This window comes from Platalea leucorodia (genome assembly GCF_965183815.1).
Source record: "Platalea leucorodia genome assembly, chromosome: 2".
NCBI classification, from domain to species: Eukaryota; Metazoa; Chordata; class Aves; order Pelecaniformes; family Threskiornithidae; genus Platalea; species Platalea leucorodia.
This window is the reverse complement of record NC_138824.1, coordinates 24052287-24070013: the sequence shown is the minus strand read 5'-3', so window position 1 is coordinate 24070013 and position 17727 is coordinate 24052287.

Sequence of the window (17727 nt, the reverse complement as noted above, 5' to 3'; positions counted from 1 at the left end):
TCTGAAGGACGATATCAATCAAGAAAAACCTAGTTTGCAATTTCCATGTCGTACAGGTATCTTATCTGTAGTTGCAGGAGTCATAAAAATCAAGGCTAGAGTGTCTTTTTCTGTTGATCTTTTCTAAGGTGACTGTACTGACTGATATTGTTTCAAATAAAAACAGTTAAAACAAGTGATTGACTTGTAAAAGAGCTGGCTGTCATTTAGTGTTTAATTCCTCTTTTGCTAAATCATTTTTGTGATATTAACTTTATTTGTGACACTTTAGTAGGTGGAAGCCTGAGGGGGAAAATGTTATAGTTCTTTCACAATTCATTAGTTTGTGGATGTTTCTCTTATGTTGTTTCCACTCTGAATGACTCATATGTTAAATGAACATGCCAGCCTAAAGGCATGCCCTCAATATTGCAGCCCACAGTGAAACTTGATGCCATTACATATAAAAATGTGGAAGATGCTTGTACCCGTTTGAATCCTTGAGAAGTTTTGTGCACATTAGACATGTGTGCTATCAATTACTTACTCAATGTACTCTCTTTTAAAAAGCTGTGTTTTACCATGTCTGATTGCTCTTTTTCACACCATTGATTTGCTGAGTTTGTAGGCTACATCTGTCTTGTGAGCCTAAGTTGGAACTGAGAAACAGTGATTTTTTTTTTTTTTTTAAATGGCACAGTTTCAGTGTATTCATTTCTGCACTATTTGATGAGAGACTATAGAATTATCTACTTTGCATTGCCACCTGCGTATTTTGGTAATGATTTAGACAGTTTCAGAAATTCTTTTATCTGGGAAGTTGACAGCACGGATCTAATGCTTTCCATATTGTGAAAACACTAATTAGAGTGAAGTAGTTGGCCTCTGGTTATCTTAGCTCTTCTTGAATTTTGGCTTTCTTACCAATTTAGTTTTTCCTCGTTTAATAAAAATGTCAAAGACAAAACAGATTTACCTATTGACAACGTCACACAAATTATCACATATTACAGAAGCTGCATACTGGAACACTGCAAGAAGCAGGTCTAAAACCGGCCTGGGGTTCCAGTTCTACATTTCTTTAGTATCTGTAATATGGAGACAGATGTGCACTCACAGCAGCAAGATGAGAGGAAAGGTTTTGAAAAGTAAGTGAAGTAAAATTTTTCTGATATTGTTTTAAATTTTAGGATTTTATTTTTTTCCATGTCCTATATAGTAGTATCAACTATAATAGTGGGGGGAAGGTGTTTTAGGATTTGGTTTTATTTCTCATTACCCTACTCTGATTTTGATTGGCAATAAATTAAATGAATTTCCCCATATCGAGTCTGTTTTGCCCATGATGGTAATTGCTGAGTGATCTCCCTGTCCTTCCCTTGACCCACGAGCCTTTTGTCGTATTTTTCTCCCCCGGTCCAGCTGAGGAGAGGAGTGATAGAGCGGCTTTGGTGGGCACCTGGCATCCAGCCAAGGTCAACCCACCACAGTTCCCATTGAATTGTATATTGAAAATACTACATAGCTCCAGAATTTTTGTTCTCTGGATGACAGACCTGTGGTTTTGATAAGAATAAGACAGATTGCTGGGACAGAACAGATACAACATCATGAGTCAGGTACTTTGACTTTTAAATAATGGTCCTGTTCTACCATGTGTAATATGCAGTGGAGGAGTTTATGCCAAAGTGAACAGATACATTCATATTAGAGGGGTCTTCCCATAAATTTTTGACTTTACACTTCTCATGGCTGTACACGAGGTGTGAGTCTTTCTGTCTATGTCCTTATTCCTTTTCAAGAGGAGGTTGTCGATGCTCACCTAACTCTGCATCTCTCTGATGTGGAGCTGGTCTGCCCATCCCTTGTCTGGTTTGGGCTGCAAGACTACAGACACATTAATGAAAACTACATGTAACTATTAATAAAATTGATCACAATTTCCACAGGAAACACTGGAAGGCAATAAAGGTAGCCGTTTCAATACTGTTTCTAATTCTAGTGAGACATCTAGACCAAGTCATCTCAGGTCACTTAAGGATGTCTCACTAAAAGAGTATAAAAACTGTTTCATCTTCAAGTGCTGCTTAAGTATAGGCAAGGTGAGGAAGGAGGCAGCAAAGTGAAAATACATCAGAAATTGCTGCTCTGGCCATGCTGATGTGTTTGAGAGGATGGGGTGCAGATGCAGTATCTCTGCCTTCATGTAAGGCCGCGTTTGCTTTCAATGCAAAGCTGCCAAGTAGCAGCAGCAAGGCAGAAACTGGGTACGCTGGTGTATTCCGCAGCTACAGGTGTAAAAGGTGCCTCACCCAGGCTGCTCTTCCTGCAGTTTTCTCTATTTCAGAGTCTTTGGCTTGTCAAGATCCTGGAATCTTACAAGTGTACGCTACAGCATGTACAGTTTTAGTCCTGCTCTCACTTTCCCACCTGTTTCAGGGCGTTTTTTCCTTCCCCATACTGCGTGATGAAGATGCACAGCCGTAAGGTTAAGTTTAGGGCTGAGTTTTGAGCCTCTAATCAGGGTTTCTTGGAAGCACAGAGCGGTTTGGTGTCAGGGGCTGAAGGTACTGACCTTGTCCTTTTCCTGTCGCGTCCTGTCCCCCGGGCGGTGGCTGCACCCGGGGCTGGGCACAGCTCTGCCGGGCACCCAGCGCAGGGGGGTGTTGCACGTCAGCCCGTGCGGGTGGCCTTAGCTTCTCCTCCGTGAGATCGGGACTCGAGTCAGGTGTTGCCTTGGGCCAGCCGGCAGCGCGATCAGAAAACTCTCCGTTAGGGTGATCGGGGCGTCGCCGCCGTGCCTCCAGCCAGCGGAGGCAGCCGCAGCACGGCCGGGCGGGGGGAGAGAGGCCCCCGCCCGGCCTCGGCCGCCTGCGGGCTCGGCGGCATTAGGACCCGGGCGGCTCCTCCCGGGCCCTCCCCGCCCGGCGCTGGGGGCGACGCGGTAGCCGGCCGGGCCCGCGGCTGGGGGGCCGCGGCGGCGCCCGGACCTTTGCCCGCCGCGCCGGCTGCTGCCCGCGGGGCGGGCGGCCCGGCCGCTCCCCATTGGTTGCCCGCCGCGCGCCCTGCCCGCCGCGCCGCGCGCTGGGCCCTGCCCGTGCCGGGCTGCGCTGCCCGCGCCCGCTGATGGCTGCGCCCGCTGATGGCTGCCCCCCGCCGCCGAACGGGCCCTCGCCAGCCCCGCGGCCGCTGCGTGGCGAGTCCTCCGCGCCTCGGCCCCTGCCCGCCTCCCCCGCGGCCCTCGTGTCCGCGCAGGCGGCGGGCGCGCTGGTGCTGCGGCGGCTTGCCGCGCTGCCTGGGACTCGGTCGGCCTTTCTCCCTAGCGCGGTCTGGCTTAGCTGTGCGCTTCTTAGACCTAGAGCTGACTTTTACTGTGTATTTTGAACTGTGCTCTCAACGAAAGGGCTTGTGTTTGCGATGCCCTTGTATTACTGTAATATCGCTACTAATATTATAGTTGCGCATTTTTCTAACGCATCTGTGAGTTGTTTGGTGCTGGGAACGCCTTCATATGTAATTCTGGGCCATGTACTAGAATGGACACGCTCCTGCTTAAAGCTTATGTGTACCTTGGAAAAAGATGCATGAATAATTATAGACGAAAGCATTTAAAAGAGCAAGAAATATTTTGTTCATTTCAGGAAAATAATTTGCACAACATACAGACCAAATGATAAGTACAATCTGAAAGTTTACCGTATGAGTTGAAGTAATTTTATTGCTTTGTTAATGTCAGTTTTCTTCTGTGCATATATAGCGTAAACGTAGATCTTCCTTTAGTGGATATACAGTGGATTGTGGCAAATGTTCATGTTAAAAAATATGCTTTGGCTAATATTAAAGTATTTTCTGCTTAATGCCTACATGATATTCACGCTACAAGACAGGTGTTCTATTCTAATGGCAACTACTATGTATCCTGCTGATCTCTTTGCAGTTTAATATTTAAAACAAGCTGTTAAGAATAAGAGAGTTCTGATCATTAGATTAGAATTACAGTGGAGCAGAAGCTGATGTATTATCTGACTCTTGGCTTCTATAGTGCCTGTCACAAAGTAATGGCTCTCTTAAACTGTACATTAATCATCAGCAAGAAGTTCAGAAATGTCTGTTTCAGTCCAAAAACTTTTACTACGAAATAAATAGCTTTTATACTATTGGAATAAGCAAAGAAATATCTTTAACAAGAAATTCCTTCACATCTAAATGAAGTTAGTTTACACCTTCTCCCCCATGAGTTTAGTTCATCGCAATTGCCCGCCCTCTACTTCAAAGGAAAAAAGTGCATGGGACAACTGCATGTAAATGTACAGTGAAGTATATTTCAAGTTATATATTCAGTACATATTTTTAAGTATATAATAGGTTTAGAAAAGCAAAATGTCTCTTTTAGGAAGTGACCAATATTTGTCAATGGGGTGCATTATTAAAATGATCGCAAAAAGGCAAAAGCTATACAACTAAAAGGTAAATCTGGCAAGCGACAAATCTTTTACTTACAAATTCACAGCCTGTGTCATCTGCAAAACAGAGTAAGTTAAACAAAGGGAATAAATTTTGTGTTCCAATTTCCTGGTGGTGAATGGTCTGCTGCTTTTGGAACATAGATGAAAGGTATGTTGCCTTTTGGATTCAGAAATTCAGAAATACTGCCTTTCTGCAACCTGTTGGCTTGCTTTTATGTCAGGCAGCGTTTCTGTTACTGCGGACAGTAAGGTCTTCTCAGGCTCACAGCTCTACATCGACTGAAATTCCCTTCTCTATCAGAACCAGTACCCTTGTCTGCATTCAAGTGTCGCTGCACAAAGTTTATGTAGCTATTTAAATTTCTTTTTCCCTCATCCTGGTACCAGCTGCATTGTCTCTCTCCCAGAAAGCGTTCCGAGGCGATCTTTTTGGTTCTTTGTGCTGTCTGTATTCTTGACCTTTTGAGTCTTCGTTCATACCCTCTATTGTACTGCATGTTGCTTCAGCCATTTAGTTCTGCCCTGTTTACCTGACCCAGCCACTGACTAAACCATCAAGTCCCATCCTTGCGTTGGCAGTGCTGGCAGCCTCTCCTTCCTGTTCCCCCACTATCCCCCACCCCCAGACGTTATTATATTCTCTTTACCTTCCCAGACACGGTGGAAAAAACTCAAACAAAATATATGAAGCCCCATCCTTATGCTCTCTCTCATTTTTTTCCCTTGCCTGTCTTAATAAAATTGAGACTCTCTGCCCTTTGAGGAAGAGCTGTAATTTTCTGTTTGTCTTTGTAATGACTAACACAATGGGGTAATGTGTTTTCTAGTATGTGCCATGTCAATATGAATTTCAACCTAAAACAGGATGATCTAATCAAGATAACCAAGCAGTATAGTGGTGGCATACTAAAGATTTCATACTTAAGCTATTTCTAGCTCCCCTGTTTGTGGGTGATCAGTAAGTCACTTTTGGGGTGCTTTGTAATGATCTGTGATAAGAATCCTTGTTCAAGCAATCCTTTCAAAAATTGGTAAGGGGAAAAATGTTCTATTTCAAGTCTTTGAAAAATAAACAAAATTCGAAGAAACTGGCTGTGATTGTAAATCAGGAAAAATACATTTTAGGTAGAACCTGAGTGATGGAGAAAATGAGTTTATAATCGTGCTGATTTTCATTTTTCATGTATTTGCCTTTATTGCTTACATAAGAGCTTAAAGTGTCCAAACTTTAGTTGTTTCAAAATCTTTTAATGAGCTCTTAGTAGCAGTTAATGCAAACTGTAGCAAAAGTTAGTGTGAGATTGTGCATAAAAGTTCAATAATGAAATTAAGTTGCTATTCCTTTTTTTTAATCTATTTTTTTACATAGGAGTTATCCTCTTAGCTTAAACCATAATATAGTTTCCTGTTTCACTAGTAAATACATCCTGATGCTGCAGTTGATGTTAACTCCAAGTAAGTTTCTTACTCATTTCTTTATGTAGTGACTGGTTTGATCTATACTAGTGTTGATAAGGGCATTGTATTTACCTTAATAACTGAATTTCCTTGATAATCAATATGAATAAATTACATATGATGTGAAAAACATTTCTTCTGATCAGTTTTGAATTTTCCACACTTGGGATGTTTCTCAGTATTTTTTTCTTGCGTTATAAGATAGCAAGCATAGAAATGTCTGGTCAGAGCATTTATTATTTTTTATGTCCACTCATAACACTCTTGATTTTAAACTTGCCAGTTTCTCTTCAGATGATACTTTCAATGCTTATCACTGTTCACATTTGAACTCTTTCCAGTTCTGTAGTATCCTTTTGGAGAAGGGGTGACCTGTTCTTCCTGTGCTTTTTTCTGGTAAGGTCGCGGCATTGATTTTTATAAACCTATTACACTGGCTTGCTTCTAATTCTCTTCCATTGTTTAATCAGCCTGGTTTATTATTTTTATTTTGAGTGTAGCGACATAGTGAGCAGAGATTTTCACTAAACTGCTGAAGTGGTGCCCTAGTTCCTTCCTGAGGCCAAGGCATCTGGTGTTCTTTCCCATTACGGCATACCTGATCTAATGAACAACTTCCATTAAACAGAGGCAGTCCTACCACCTCCCTTGCACCTGACACTGGCATTTGTCTGCCCCAGTGATCCAGTTCATGGAACTACACTGTTAGAAAAGCAGTCCTAGTCTTACCAGTAAAGGGTTGATTTTTCTCTTGGTTTGCTCCCTGAGCAGGCTTACAAGTGATGGCTGCTGCTGTTGTTGCAAGGAAAATAGAGGAGCACATGGCAAAGGAAGGAGGAGGTAGAAGTATGGAACGTATCCCTTCTGCAGCGATCTGCATCAGATCAGTTTAATCACAAGTATTAAGATTGGTATGAATGCAGGATGGATGGAAATGTGTGTGTAGGCATAAGGAGGAGTGAAACAAAGAGTTAAAGGAATGGCCTGTACTGATAACGAAGGACACCGTTTCCAGGACACCATTCCCAGCAGTATCTGTGTGGCACAGCACAGATGACTTGCCAGCAGAAGACCTTGCATCCTAACAGCAGGAGGATGGCAACAAGGTTGTAGTACATCACATACACCGTTCTTTTTCCTGGTAGCTGAACAGGAGAAGGGACTGCAGGCGTACATTTCAGACCTATATTCCAAATGAGGAAAAACAGACAATGGGCAGCAATATGGCCTGAGATTTACGGAAGGCGAGGTAAGCAAGATCCTGAGGCAAAGGACTGTCTTGTCACAACTGATGATTCCTGAAGGATATCCTAAAGGATCTGCTCAAAAAACTAGTTTTTTATTCTTAATTAAGAACAACAACTGAAATGGAGTGAGGTCTTAATAGCTGATGGCCCTTCTCCTCTGTTTTGCACGTAAGTCATCCTGGCCAGCTCATTTGGACAGATCGGTGTTGGTGCTTGTGAGTAAGTGAGCGTAAGAGTGTGATTGAATTAAATCTGTGGCAGAATAAATGCCAGTGGGTAACATCAACTTATCTGGAGATTTTGTAGGTGACTGTTACCTTCCCCTTGCCTAAAATACTGAGTTTTATTACACTAAGTTCCCTACAGTTGCCCCTTTAATTTGAAACTTCATGAAACACAGACTGTTTTCTCTTGGGTTCATTTTAGTATGTGTTTCTTGTCTATCATCATTTAAACTTGATTCAGCATTTTTGGGGACCACTTATTAATTTTGGTTAGATTAACAGTTTTCCATGATTCTGAGTAACCTAAATAACTGCAGATTTTATGCCATGGTACTCAGTCACCCCAGTTTTTGGATGATTAACAACTACGCCATAACATAGGACCAAATCCATTCTTTTGAGACACTTTGCAGTTAGCTCTTTGCCATTAATGAAATTTATTATAATTAAATTGATCATTTAATCCAATATTTTGCCTTGTTTATTCTCATCAGGTTTTGATCTATGACTGTCTGTGTCTTCATTTTTTTTGTTTGCTTACTTCAGGAGGAATTCTACTTTTACTTCAGGCTTTGAAAGAACTTCTTTTCTGTTATCTGGATGAATAGACCGAGAGCAAGAACTAGATCATCAGCAGTAGTAGTTGTTCTATTATATTTCTTTTGTACATGGTGCCTGGTATGACTTCTGCTTATTGTTTGTACTAGGATTAGATTTCCAAATTTGTGTGAAAGTCCTATTTGATTTCAAATAACTTCTCGAAGCTCACTGTTTCTTCATAATGTTTTATTATCTGTTTCCCAGCAATAAGCATGTTTTTGGAGACTCAGAGATTTTCTTAGCATGTGAGATATATCTAGGGGTTTTGTTTCCTTATTTGGGGCTTTAGGGACCTTCTTCATGTTACTGAAATCTCCTTTTTAATAGGGTATATTTAAAGTTCAATACGTTTAACAGGGAGAAGCGTGCATTGTGGGGCATGAACTCTTTGCATATATGAAGGGCCTCCTTATGCTTCTTACTTTTACCTTGCCAGTCCTACATTTTACCATTTTCTCATCGATTGTTTCAGAAAATAGCTTATGACTTCTGTCACACACATGACAAGGGTTTCCATGGTTTGTTTCCCCCACCATGTTTCCTCTGCCAAAAATTTTGTATGCGTCCTGGATCCATATATACCTTCCCATCACTCTTATTCTCTGTTCTCTTTCACTGTATTGAATTGTCTTGAGGATTTGCCCATCGTTCAGGCTGGGGAGAAAACCAACTGGTGCCAGCCGTGAACACATTCCAGCTCTTTTTTATAGCATTAAGGAATTTAGAAACTAACAAAGTTAAAGTTGCTGCATAGCTGTGCATCTTCTACCTGGCATGTGTGCATAATTCTCTGATAATTACATGATCAGGTACTGTTTAATAAAATACTGTATAGCGTTGTAAGACTGTTTTTGCATTATTGTAAAATGGTGTATACTATTAGTATATAGTAAATACTTCAGGAGTTCCCTCATCAAAATGGCTCTCAACAGCAGCCTCTCTCCATTTACTGTATAGGAGGATCCATCTCCTACACCCCACACTTGCCTATTTTAGATACTTAAAATTAGGTGGTGTGTATATACCTTCTTATCACACATCTTGCTGATAGGTGCTGTAGCGGCATCTTAGTAAGCTGAATTTCAGAGAAGACTTTGAAGAAGAGCAATGAAAACTGTTTTCCAATATTTATGGGAGTTTCCCTAAAGTGTAAGGTGTAAAACAGGAAAAAGCGTAAAAGGGTTGTTTGAAAATATAACGTGGGTGAGAGAGGAGCTGGGAGCTGGACTCCTGACACTGAATGACAGGTGGGAGACATGAAGGGAAGAGACACAAGAAGCATCTCTGAATTTTTTTTCAGTAATAAGTGGGGAGTTTTAAAAGTGTTTTAGCCCAACACAAAATAATAAATAAATCGGACAGTATGATCTAATGGTCTTTTCAGCTTTATGTTTGATGAAAATCAGCCTAGCTTCCAATGTGAGCAAACCACAGCTGGCTTCCTGATGGTGATTAAGGAACAATAGGTGCAGTGGTGATAAGCGAGGAAGGGCCTTGAAAGTGAAGACAAGTAACAAATATTAGAGGAGAAGTCAGGGAGAGCTGTGGAGACAGTGACGTGTTCTCCCAGTCATCGACTAGGAAAAGGGTCTTTGCAGCAGTTTTCTGAATGAATGCAAGTAAGATTAGGCTGCATTTCTCAAAAGCAGAGAAAAATGTTGCTGAATCAAAATGCGATGATGATGATGACCTGATTGAATGCTTCAGTTGATTGGAAGAATTAAGAAAAATACCATCTTGGAAATGTTGCACTGAAAGTATCTGCAAATTATGAATATGAATCTTAGGATTTGGAGTAAATTTGGGATCTAAGGTGATGGTAGAGTTATGTGACTGAGCAGTAGGCGGGATGATGGTGTAGCTGTGCACCTTTGTGTGTGTCACCAGCAATTAAGTCATTCATATGAAAACCTTAAAGATCTATCTTCAAATATAATTGTATTGTTTAGTGTTTGGAGTTCTTCACTCCTACAATTGCTTCCCACATAATATTGTTTAGAATATTTCCCCACCTGCCACCAAGGACTGGACGTTAATTGTTCAGTTTGATTTGTTATGTCGCAGTGGGGTAGCTAGCATGAAACGGTGCATTTTGCATTTGCTGGCAAGGCACTGATCTTTCCATTTGGTTTATAGTAATAATGAACACCGGGTACAGTAATTTCTTTACAATTAACTTATTAAGTCTTCTAATAACTATACTCCATAGTACTTCAGTAATAAAATTAATTGATTCCATTCCTTATTCTGGTCCTGCCTGACGATGTAAGAATTCTCCCCAGCAGCAAGAAGCTCTCAGTTTGCTTGAGGCTTTTGTAGCCAGGTCCCCTACCAGTCCGCAGTCATCCTTTCCTTCCCCCTTCAGCATGTCCCAGAACTCACAGGTTGAGAAGAGGGACGGCAGAAAGGGCAGAGGAAATAGCATCTGCTCTTGGCTAATTTTCCACTGGCATATAGTCGTATGGGCATGGTAGCAAATAGGTGTGAATTAGAATTGTTTCTAGGCTTTTCTCACTTTGATTAATCAGAGATGAGGCAACTTTGGTATCAGGGAAGCAGAACCGGAAGAAAAAAAACAAACAGCTTTTTATTTTCTTCCTTGTTATTTTTATGATAGATACATTTCCACCCAGTGTGGAAATATAAACTGTTAATGTGTTTTTGCAAGTGGGAGAAGAAGGATTGTCCTAGGTGTCTAATAGTTAGGTGTCCGGATTAAAATATTCAAGTATGCAGTGTGCTGGGCGAAGAGAAATTTAAAAATTGCCTTTACTCAGAAATATAACTCTTTGGAAAGGATTTTGATAGCAATAGCCCTTCAATAGTTTCAGGTTATTCAGAGAAAGAGCAGTGATGGCCAGGTAAGGCAGTAAATGACCTTTTGCTTGCTAAAAATTCGTGAATTTGTGAATTCATGAGCAAGCGCACTTCATGGCATGCCAGACATCTGCAGGCAAAAAGTGCAGTATGTCTGCAGGATCCTGGTGGCTGGATGCTCGCAGCTGGTGGGGAGAGACGAGGCGGGAGGTCAGGCGTCCTTCTGCTGCCCGCTGGCCCGCTCGGCCCTGCGGCTGGGACCTCCGCCTGCACGCAGCGAGGCAGAGCCCGGCTGGGACGCGCTTTCTTCCCCGGCCCCACCGCGCTTACTGAGCGGCAGCCAGGTTTTAGTCTGTAACTTCTTGAGATAAAATAGCTGAAATATGACACTATATTCTAAGTGTGGTGGCACAGGTTCTTTGTCATGTACCAGTTTCTGACATGCACGTGGCATACAAGTGGGAATTCAACATTAAAATGGAAATAAAGGTTTTTGTATCTATCCTGAGCTAACACCAACACTAAGAAGACAAAACCATTACCTTCTCCCACAAATTTTGGAAATCACATCTGTTTTGCATATCTATGAGTTTCCTCCTATATGTCGTCTGAGTAAAGTCAGTGACACATCTTGGCAAAAAGGGCATCTTAATGTCCATGTACATAGTGAATAGAAAACTTTGTATACAGTGTTTTTTTCCACCTAGAAATAATAACAATTTGAGTCCTTACTTCTCCATCAGTGCTGTAGACAAATCAACATCTCTTTCAATTAATTTCAGATGTTCATGTCCTCGCATATTTTGGAATAATTTTTAAACTTATTAGTTTATTTCATATAAAGAATCTTGCTGCATCTTAAGCCATCAAATAGGAGATATAAAAGTAATCAGAGGTAGTTGATTCTCCTGAACTTTTTTTTTTTTGTTGTTGACAGAAAGTGTGTTTATATTGATATGTCTGGTCACATGCTGATCTCTGAAGGCATAATATGATAATGTATGATCATGACAATATGAACAGTATGATACTGTTCTTCCCTTTACTATAGTAGAGGGAAGAACAGTATCATACTCCTGGACAACCTCATACTGTCTTTGGTCTGGCTATGTCAGAGGTAGTACCGGGGAAGGTGCAAGGTGCAGCAACGGAAAAGGAAGGTGCAAGGTGCAGCAGAAGGCACGGACCGGGGATAGATGATAAGTGCTGCTGCTGAAGTTCGGATGACACGATACTCCACAGTGTATCCTGTGGCTCTGCATGCTTGTTCCACCATAAACCTGATATTCCCATGATGTCTTCACTGCTGCTGTCACACATTCCAATTGTATTAAAGCCGGTATTTCGGTAGGCAGACCTCCTTACAAAGTAGACATTTTTTTGAGACAGTACACTTTCTCATTGGCAGTTGTGTATGATACTAGGTGTATGCTACCATGAGCTTTTATTAGTATGTTAGGGAGAAACATCAGCATAAAAAGTGACTTTGTCTAACACACTGCCAAACTAGAACGTCTCACAACATTCAGAGGGGCATAACAGTGTATGTTTTTATAGCAATAATATTACTTTCTGTCAGTTTTACAGTGTTTTAAAATATGGTAAGATTATCGCATTTTAGTTTTTGCCACCATGTTACTAAGAGGCTAAAAATCTACGTGTCTAGAAATTAAGAGTTGATGAAGATAAAAATGTAACCTTTATTGATTTTAGACCACTCTCTTTTATTTAAAATAATAAACCAAGTTATATATAAATACAAAAAATCAGCAGCAGGCAGGAGGTGAGAAAACACACTGCAGGTACTTGTGTTTGCCTGAAGGGGAATATGCTGAAATCAATTAATGCTGTATAAACCTCTTGGTGTAAGATATCACTGTAGCCTTTCCTGTAGCTGCAGCGTTTTGTGGTAAAAATGTAAATCTTGTACTGGTCTACACACTCAGATTATTTTTCTGGGACTAGTTTGGTGTCTCTTTAATTAGAGCTGTGTGCTGTGTTACCTGATTACATCCTTTTTCTGTTTACATATTTAGGCCCTAATTCTGCCACTGGATTTGTTCAAATGGACCTCGATAGCCATGGGGCCTGACTGAGTTGATGGGACTCTGGATGACTGCAAGTTTCTACTCTGAAGATCTGATTGTAGGCCTGAACCTAAATTTTTATTTTATTCCCCTGTCTATTTGCTTCTAATTCATGAAAATTATCCTACAAAATGGTATTGTCTTTGAGTCTCATGCACATCTACTTTAGTAGCATTCAGACACCATGTGCTTGGGATGCTGTCAGGCAACGTTAAAATATTTCTGTTGTGTCATGTGCCAAAAAGTCATGATTGCAGTGATTATTGTGTTATATTTTTACATTCAATGGCTTCCTACCTAAAATGGAGGAGATCATCACCTGTGTTTTCAGTCGTCGTGGTATTTCTCTTAGCTCAGATTTTGAAGTCAGAGTAACTGTTGGAACCCTTTTCAGGACATTTTTTAAGATGTTGGTAGATCTGTTTTTTATTCATTGGACACAAAGTACATCTATTTTATTTTATTTTCCAATGTGCTATCTTCTTAGTAGCCTACTATTACTGAAAGCTTGCAATATGATGATACACTGTGATGTAGACCAATAAAATAAGTAGGAAAAGGCATTAACTTTTACTAGCTCTCCTGTTGCTTTTCTATTTCTGTGGCTGTGGTTAAATGACATACTGTACAGCTGAGAGTGAGGATATTTTTATTTTTTTGAACCAGAGAATGTATTTTGTTTACACTGAGTGCTGTTCCCTGTCCTATTCCATATGACTATGTTGCAGTTTCACTGAGTACTCAAGTTAAATAGCCCTGATAGAAGCTGGAAAGGACTTTGCAAAATCACATTAAAAATAAGAGTTTGAGGGGAAAAATGGATATGCTCCATCTCTATGCATGTTAGTATTTATATTGTATAGACTTTTTAAAGCAAGTATGTAGCAATATAGGATAATTAACAGATTAAAAGATCCAAAACTTTCTCTGTATGTAGAGAATCAGAAATACATTCATTTTTTTTCCTCTGTAGGCTTATTACAATGGCATCTAAGAGCGTCACAGTATTTGACGAATTTTCGTGTATTCCCAGAACAGCAGAAAAGCACCATTGTCCTGTTTGACCAAGGAGAAAACCGAGCCACTCGTTCAGTCAGTAGTAAAGTCGATGATATTAATTGGGTTCTCCTGCCTTTTAACCTTGTGCCTCCAGCTCCATTTCTCCCTCAAAAGCCAAAGCTTCCATTATAATCAGCTGCTTTGCATTTCTACGTAAAAGGCCCAAGGTGTTTCGGTTTGGACTCCCAGAAAATGAGGAAGACAAGGTTGGTGGCCATCTGCCAAGGTGCTTGGTCTGACTCGCTCCTCATTCACAGAAGCCGATGGCGAAGGCAGAGGCAGAACTGAGTGTTCCTGTGTGGCGTTCAACTGCCTTAACCACATGGCCATTGCTCTCTTCCTGTAGTTGTCTGTCTTGTTCTCTGCACAACTTCTAGAGCAAACACATATACCAACCTATAAATAATCTAATTCGATACACAACCCTGATTCATTTCCTGAGCAGCGTGTGTCCTGCACACACAGGGCAGCTGCAGTCCTGTGGAAAAGTTTAGCAGAGTGGATGAGGCCAAATATTAAGGCTATTAAGTATTTAAACTTTGGAATGAAATAATATTCTTTTAATGTAGCTTATTATAGCTATAGCTTGGAGTATTTTTAACAAGGAACAAGAAAAAATTAATGCTTTTAGATCTGGTTGTAACCGTTTCCCTGTCTAGCATCCGAACATGAATATTCAGCTCAGTGACATACAGAACATCAGCCGGTAGGAGGAGGCTGGCCACCCCTAGGGAGGAAGGGAGGGAAGAAGGCTTGGTAGTAAACGCCATGGGTATACCCGGTTTGCCTTCAGTCTCGGGGACCATTTGTGGAGAGTTTACCCTAGCTTTTGTTTTCTGTTCACCATTCCTAGCCCAAGAAATTAGCTCCTCCGGAGTTTCTCAGTGCAACAGATGTTGGGGTTGTGCAGTATGTTGCTATAGTCTGCTAATAGTGTAAATAAAGAAATGGAAATCAAAGGTGGAATTTTTTCCTATCCATGTTTTTCTGTTGGAAAATAAGAGGAGGCACTCCTCACGTCTCCCAGTTTTCTCCCAGATGAATTTCAGGGGAAATCCATATGATTCTTGATCTCAAAAATATGTAGCAAAAACTTTTATAATAGAAAAATATTGCTCTTGGCTTCCCCTTTAATCTTCTTCCCAGTCAAACTGTAGTGGCCTGTGGTGTTTGTAAACTACCAAGGATGGTGTGTAGACTCCAGTGCCAGAGCAGTGGTGTTGGGAATCACAAGCTCATCTCTTCATCTTTTATATTAGACTTGATTGGGATGATAGGGGTTTTTTTCAGAGAAATCTTGCCAGACCATGGCTAGGTTTCAGTTTTTGTTAATGTTCTACCTTGTCCGTGTATGACGCTTGAGATTGGCAACTGGGCTAGTGATTTACTATGAGGAAAACAAAGCAACCTCATGCTTTGCTTTTGCATGTTTTTCTCTGGGTTATGCAGTCTTTTCCCACAAGTAATGCAGCAAATTCAGATGTCCTGTAAACAGCACTGGAGATGATACTGAGATATATGGGTAGTTAGGAAAATTTTGATCAAGCCATTCACTGAAATTCATGAAAATCAAAATGCTTGCAAAAGTACATCAGTTCCACTGGCATTTTGTTGCAAAGAAAAAAATTAAACCCCTGCTTTTACCACTTTATTTTTTTTAATAAGGATCAGTTTTCAAAGTTTCACAGCTGTAGAGAAGTTGTGAGAGCAGGAAGAATCAGTCTCGATAGGGCAGAAGCACCTGAAGCCAGTATCTCAACTCAGCACTTTGTATTGTGAAACCATGGCCTGAAACTGCTGCCTGTCATATCAGATAATATTATCATTGATTTATTATGTTACTTCATCTTATGCATTGTTTGTAACCTTTTGGCAGGGATTGTTTTTCTTCTCTGGTTTTTTTTGGGGGAGGGGGGTGGTTTGGGTTTTTTTTGGGGGGGGTTGGTTTGTTGCTGTTGGTTTTTTTTTTACCAGCACCTAGTGTAAGGGAGCCCTGATCCGTGACTTGGCTTCCAGGTACTAGGATAATACAAGTAGTAATCATGCCTGCTGCTAAAAATTTTCTACCTTATTTCCATTTGCATTTGTTTGCCTTCAGCTTCCAGTCATTGATTCTTGTTATGCCTTTCTCTGATGGATTAAAGAGCTCTTTAGTACTCACTATTTTCTCCCCAGGAAGGTGCTTTTACCCTGTAATCAAGTTACTTCTCAATCTGTCTTTTCGGTTTGTTTTTTTTTTTTTTTTTAAAAAAAGCTAAACAGATTGAGCTTTTTATGGCTCTCATTATTTTTTCACATTCTCAGATTATTTTTGTGGCTCTTTTCTATTCCTTCTCTAATTTTTCTATTAAAAAAAGAGAGACATAAAACTGTATTTCACTGGTCACATACACAGAAGTAAAATTACTTCACTAGTTACTCCTGTGTTAGTATGGTCAGAAATTGATGGTTTTGCAAGGTCAGATAAAATAAACATCTATTTAAACATCTATGACTTCAGCACATCTGAGTATGTAATTATTAGGGGACAGAAAAAGATGGATCATTTTAAAAAACATTTAAATGCTTCATAAACTTCAAAAGGGCTATCAAATCAGCAAGAGTGGGTGTGCAGGAGGGGTTGCAAAAGTACTTGTGTTTGTGTTGTGGTTTTTAAGGAGATAGAAATGAAATAAAAATAATAATCTTAGATGTAAAGCCACAATAATACATCAAAACCTTAAGTGCTATGGATAACACGGTAATACGTACTTGCCAAAACTTTGTAGTATTGAATGCAAACCCTTTGTTAGTAACACGACTATCTGGGCCACTGAAAATAGAGACTGTGAATGGATGCGAACATATGCATCCCTTAGATCTGTTTAATCTCATAAGTAGCCGCTTGCTTACATTTGGAAACCTTAGAACAGTTATGTGATCTGTTATGCTGTAATAGAAGAAGTAACATAGTATCAAGAATTTCTTTTGTTATAAAAGCTATCTCCATTAAGTCATATAAGAGTTCAAACAATCAAAATCCACAGCTTCAAAGAGACTATTGAAAGTTTTACTGCTTCAGTATTTCTTACCAAAGGAGTGGCTACTCATTTTGATTTTTATCCATACTTTAGGAAAATGTTGAGTTAAATTTACCTGGAGGAGACTAATGAGATCACGGCCTGGTCAAAGCGTCTCAGCCTACCCAATGATTTTTATTCATATCTGCATCTGAATAGAATCCGCACTCCCAGATCCACACTTATCTCTCATGGAAACCATCAGATTTTCATTAAATTGAACTACAGACTCTTTAAACTCTCAGCAGTGCAGATCAATTTAATGCAAGTTTGTCTAACGTTGTGTCTTACACAAACTGAAGGTCACCACGTTGATTTTCTGTCCGAACTGTCATGCTTTTTGACTTCTAAAAGAGTACGCCTTTCCTTTGTGGCAACATTCCCTCAGTGAAACTTGGGGCGTATTCAATAAGGGACTTAATTTGTTTCAACAAAATTAAAGTTCATGGAAATGTGGTAAATAAGGAAAAAAGGAGAATTAAAATAATGTGAAAGACTTAAAATCCTGTAAAACTCCTGAAAAAGGAGTAAAGGTGAGCAAGGACAGAATAGAAAGCCAAATGGCCTCTAGTTAAGAAAGTACTAATCTAAACAGATTTAGACTGCAAACGTGTGTTAATGAAAAAGTTAATGCTAAGATTTTGGTAGCACAGGGTGACTTGGGGTAGAAGTTGTCCCCATGCGATGGTGAGCTCACAGAACTCCTTTCAAAACAACTATGTTGTTGGAAA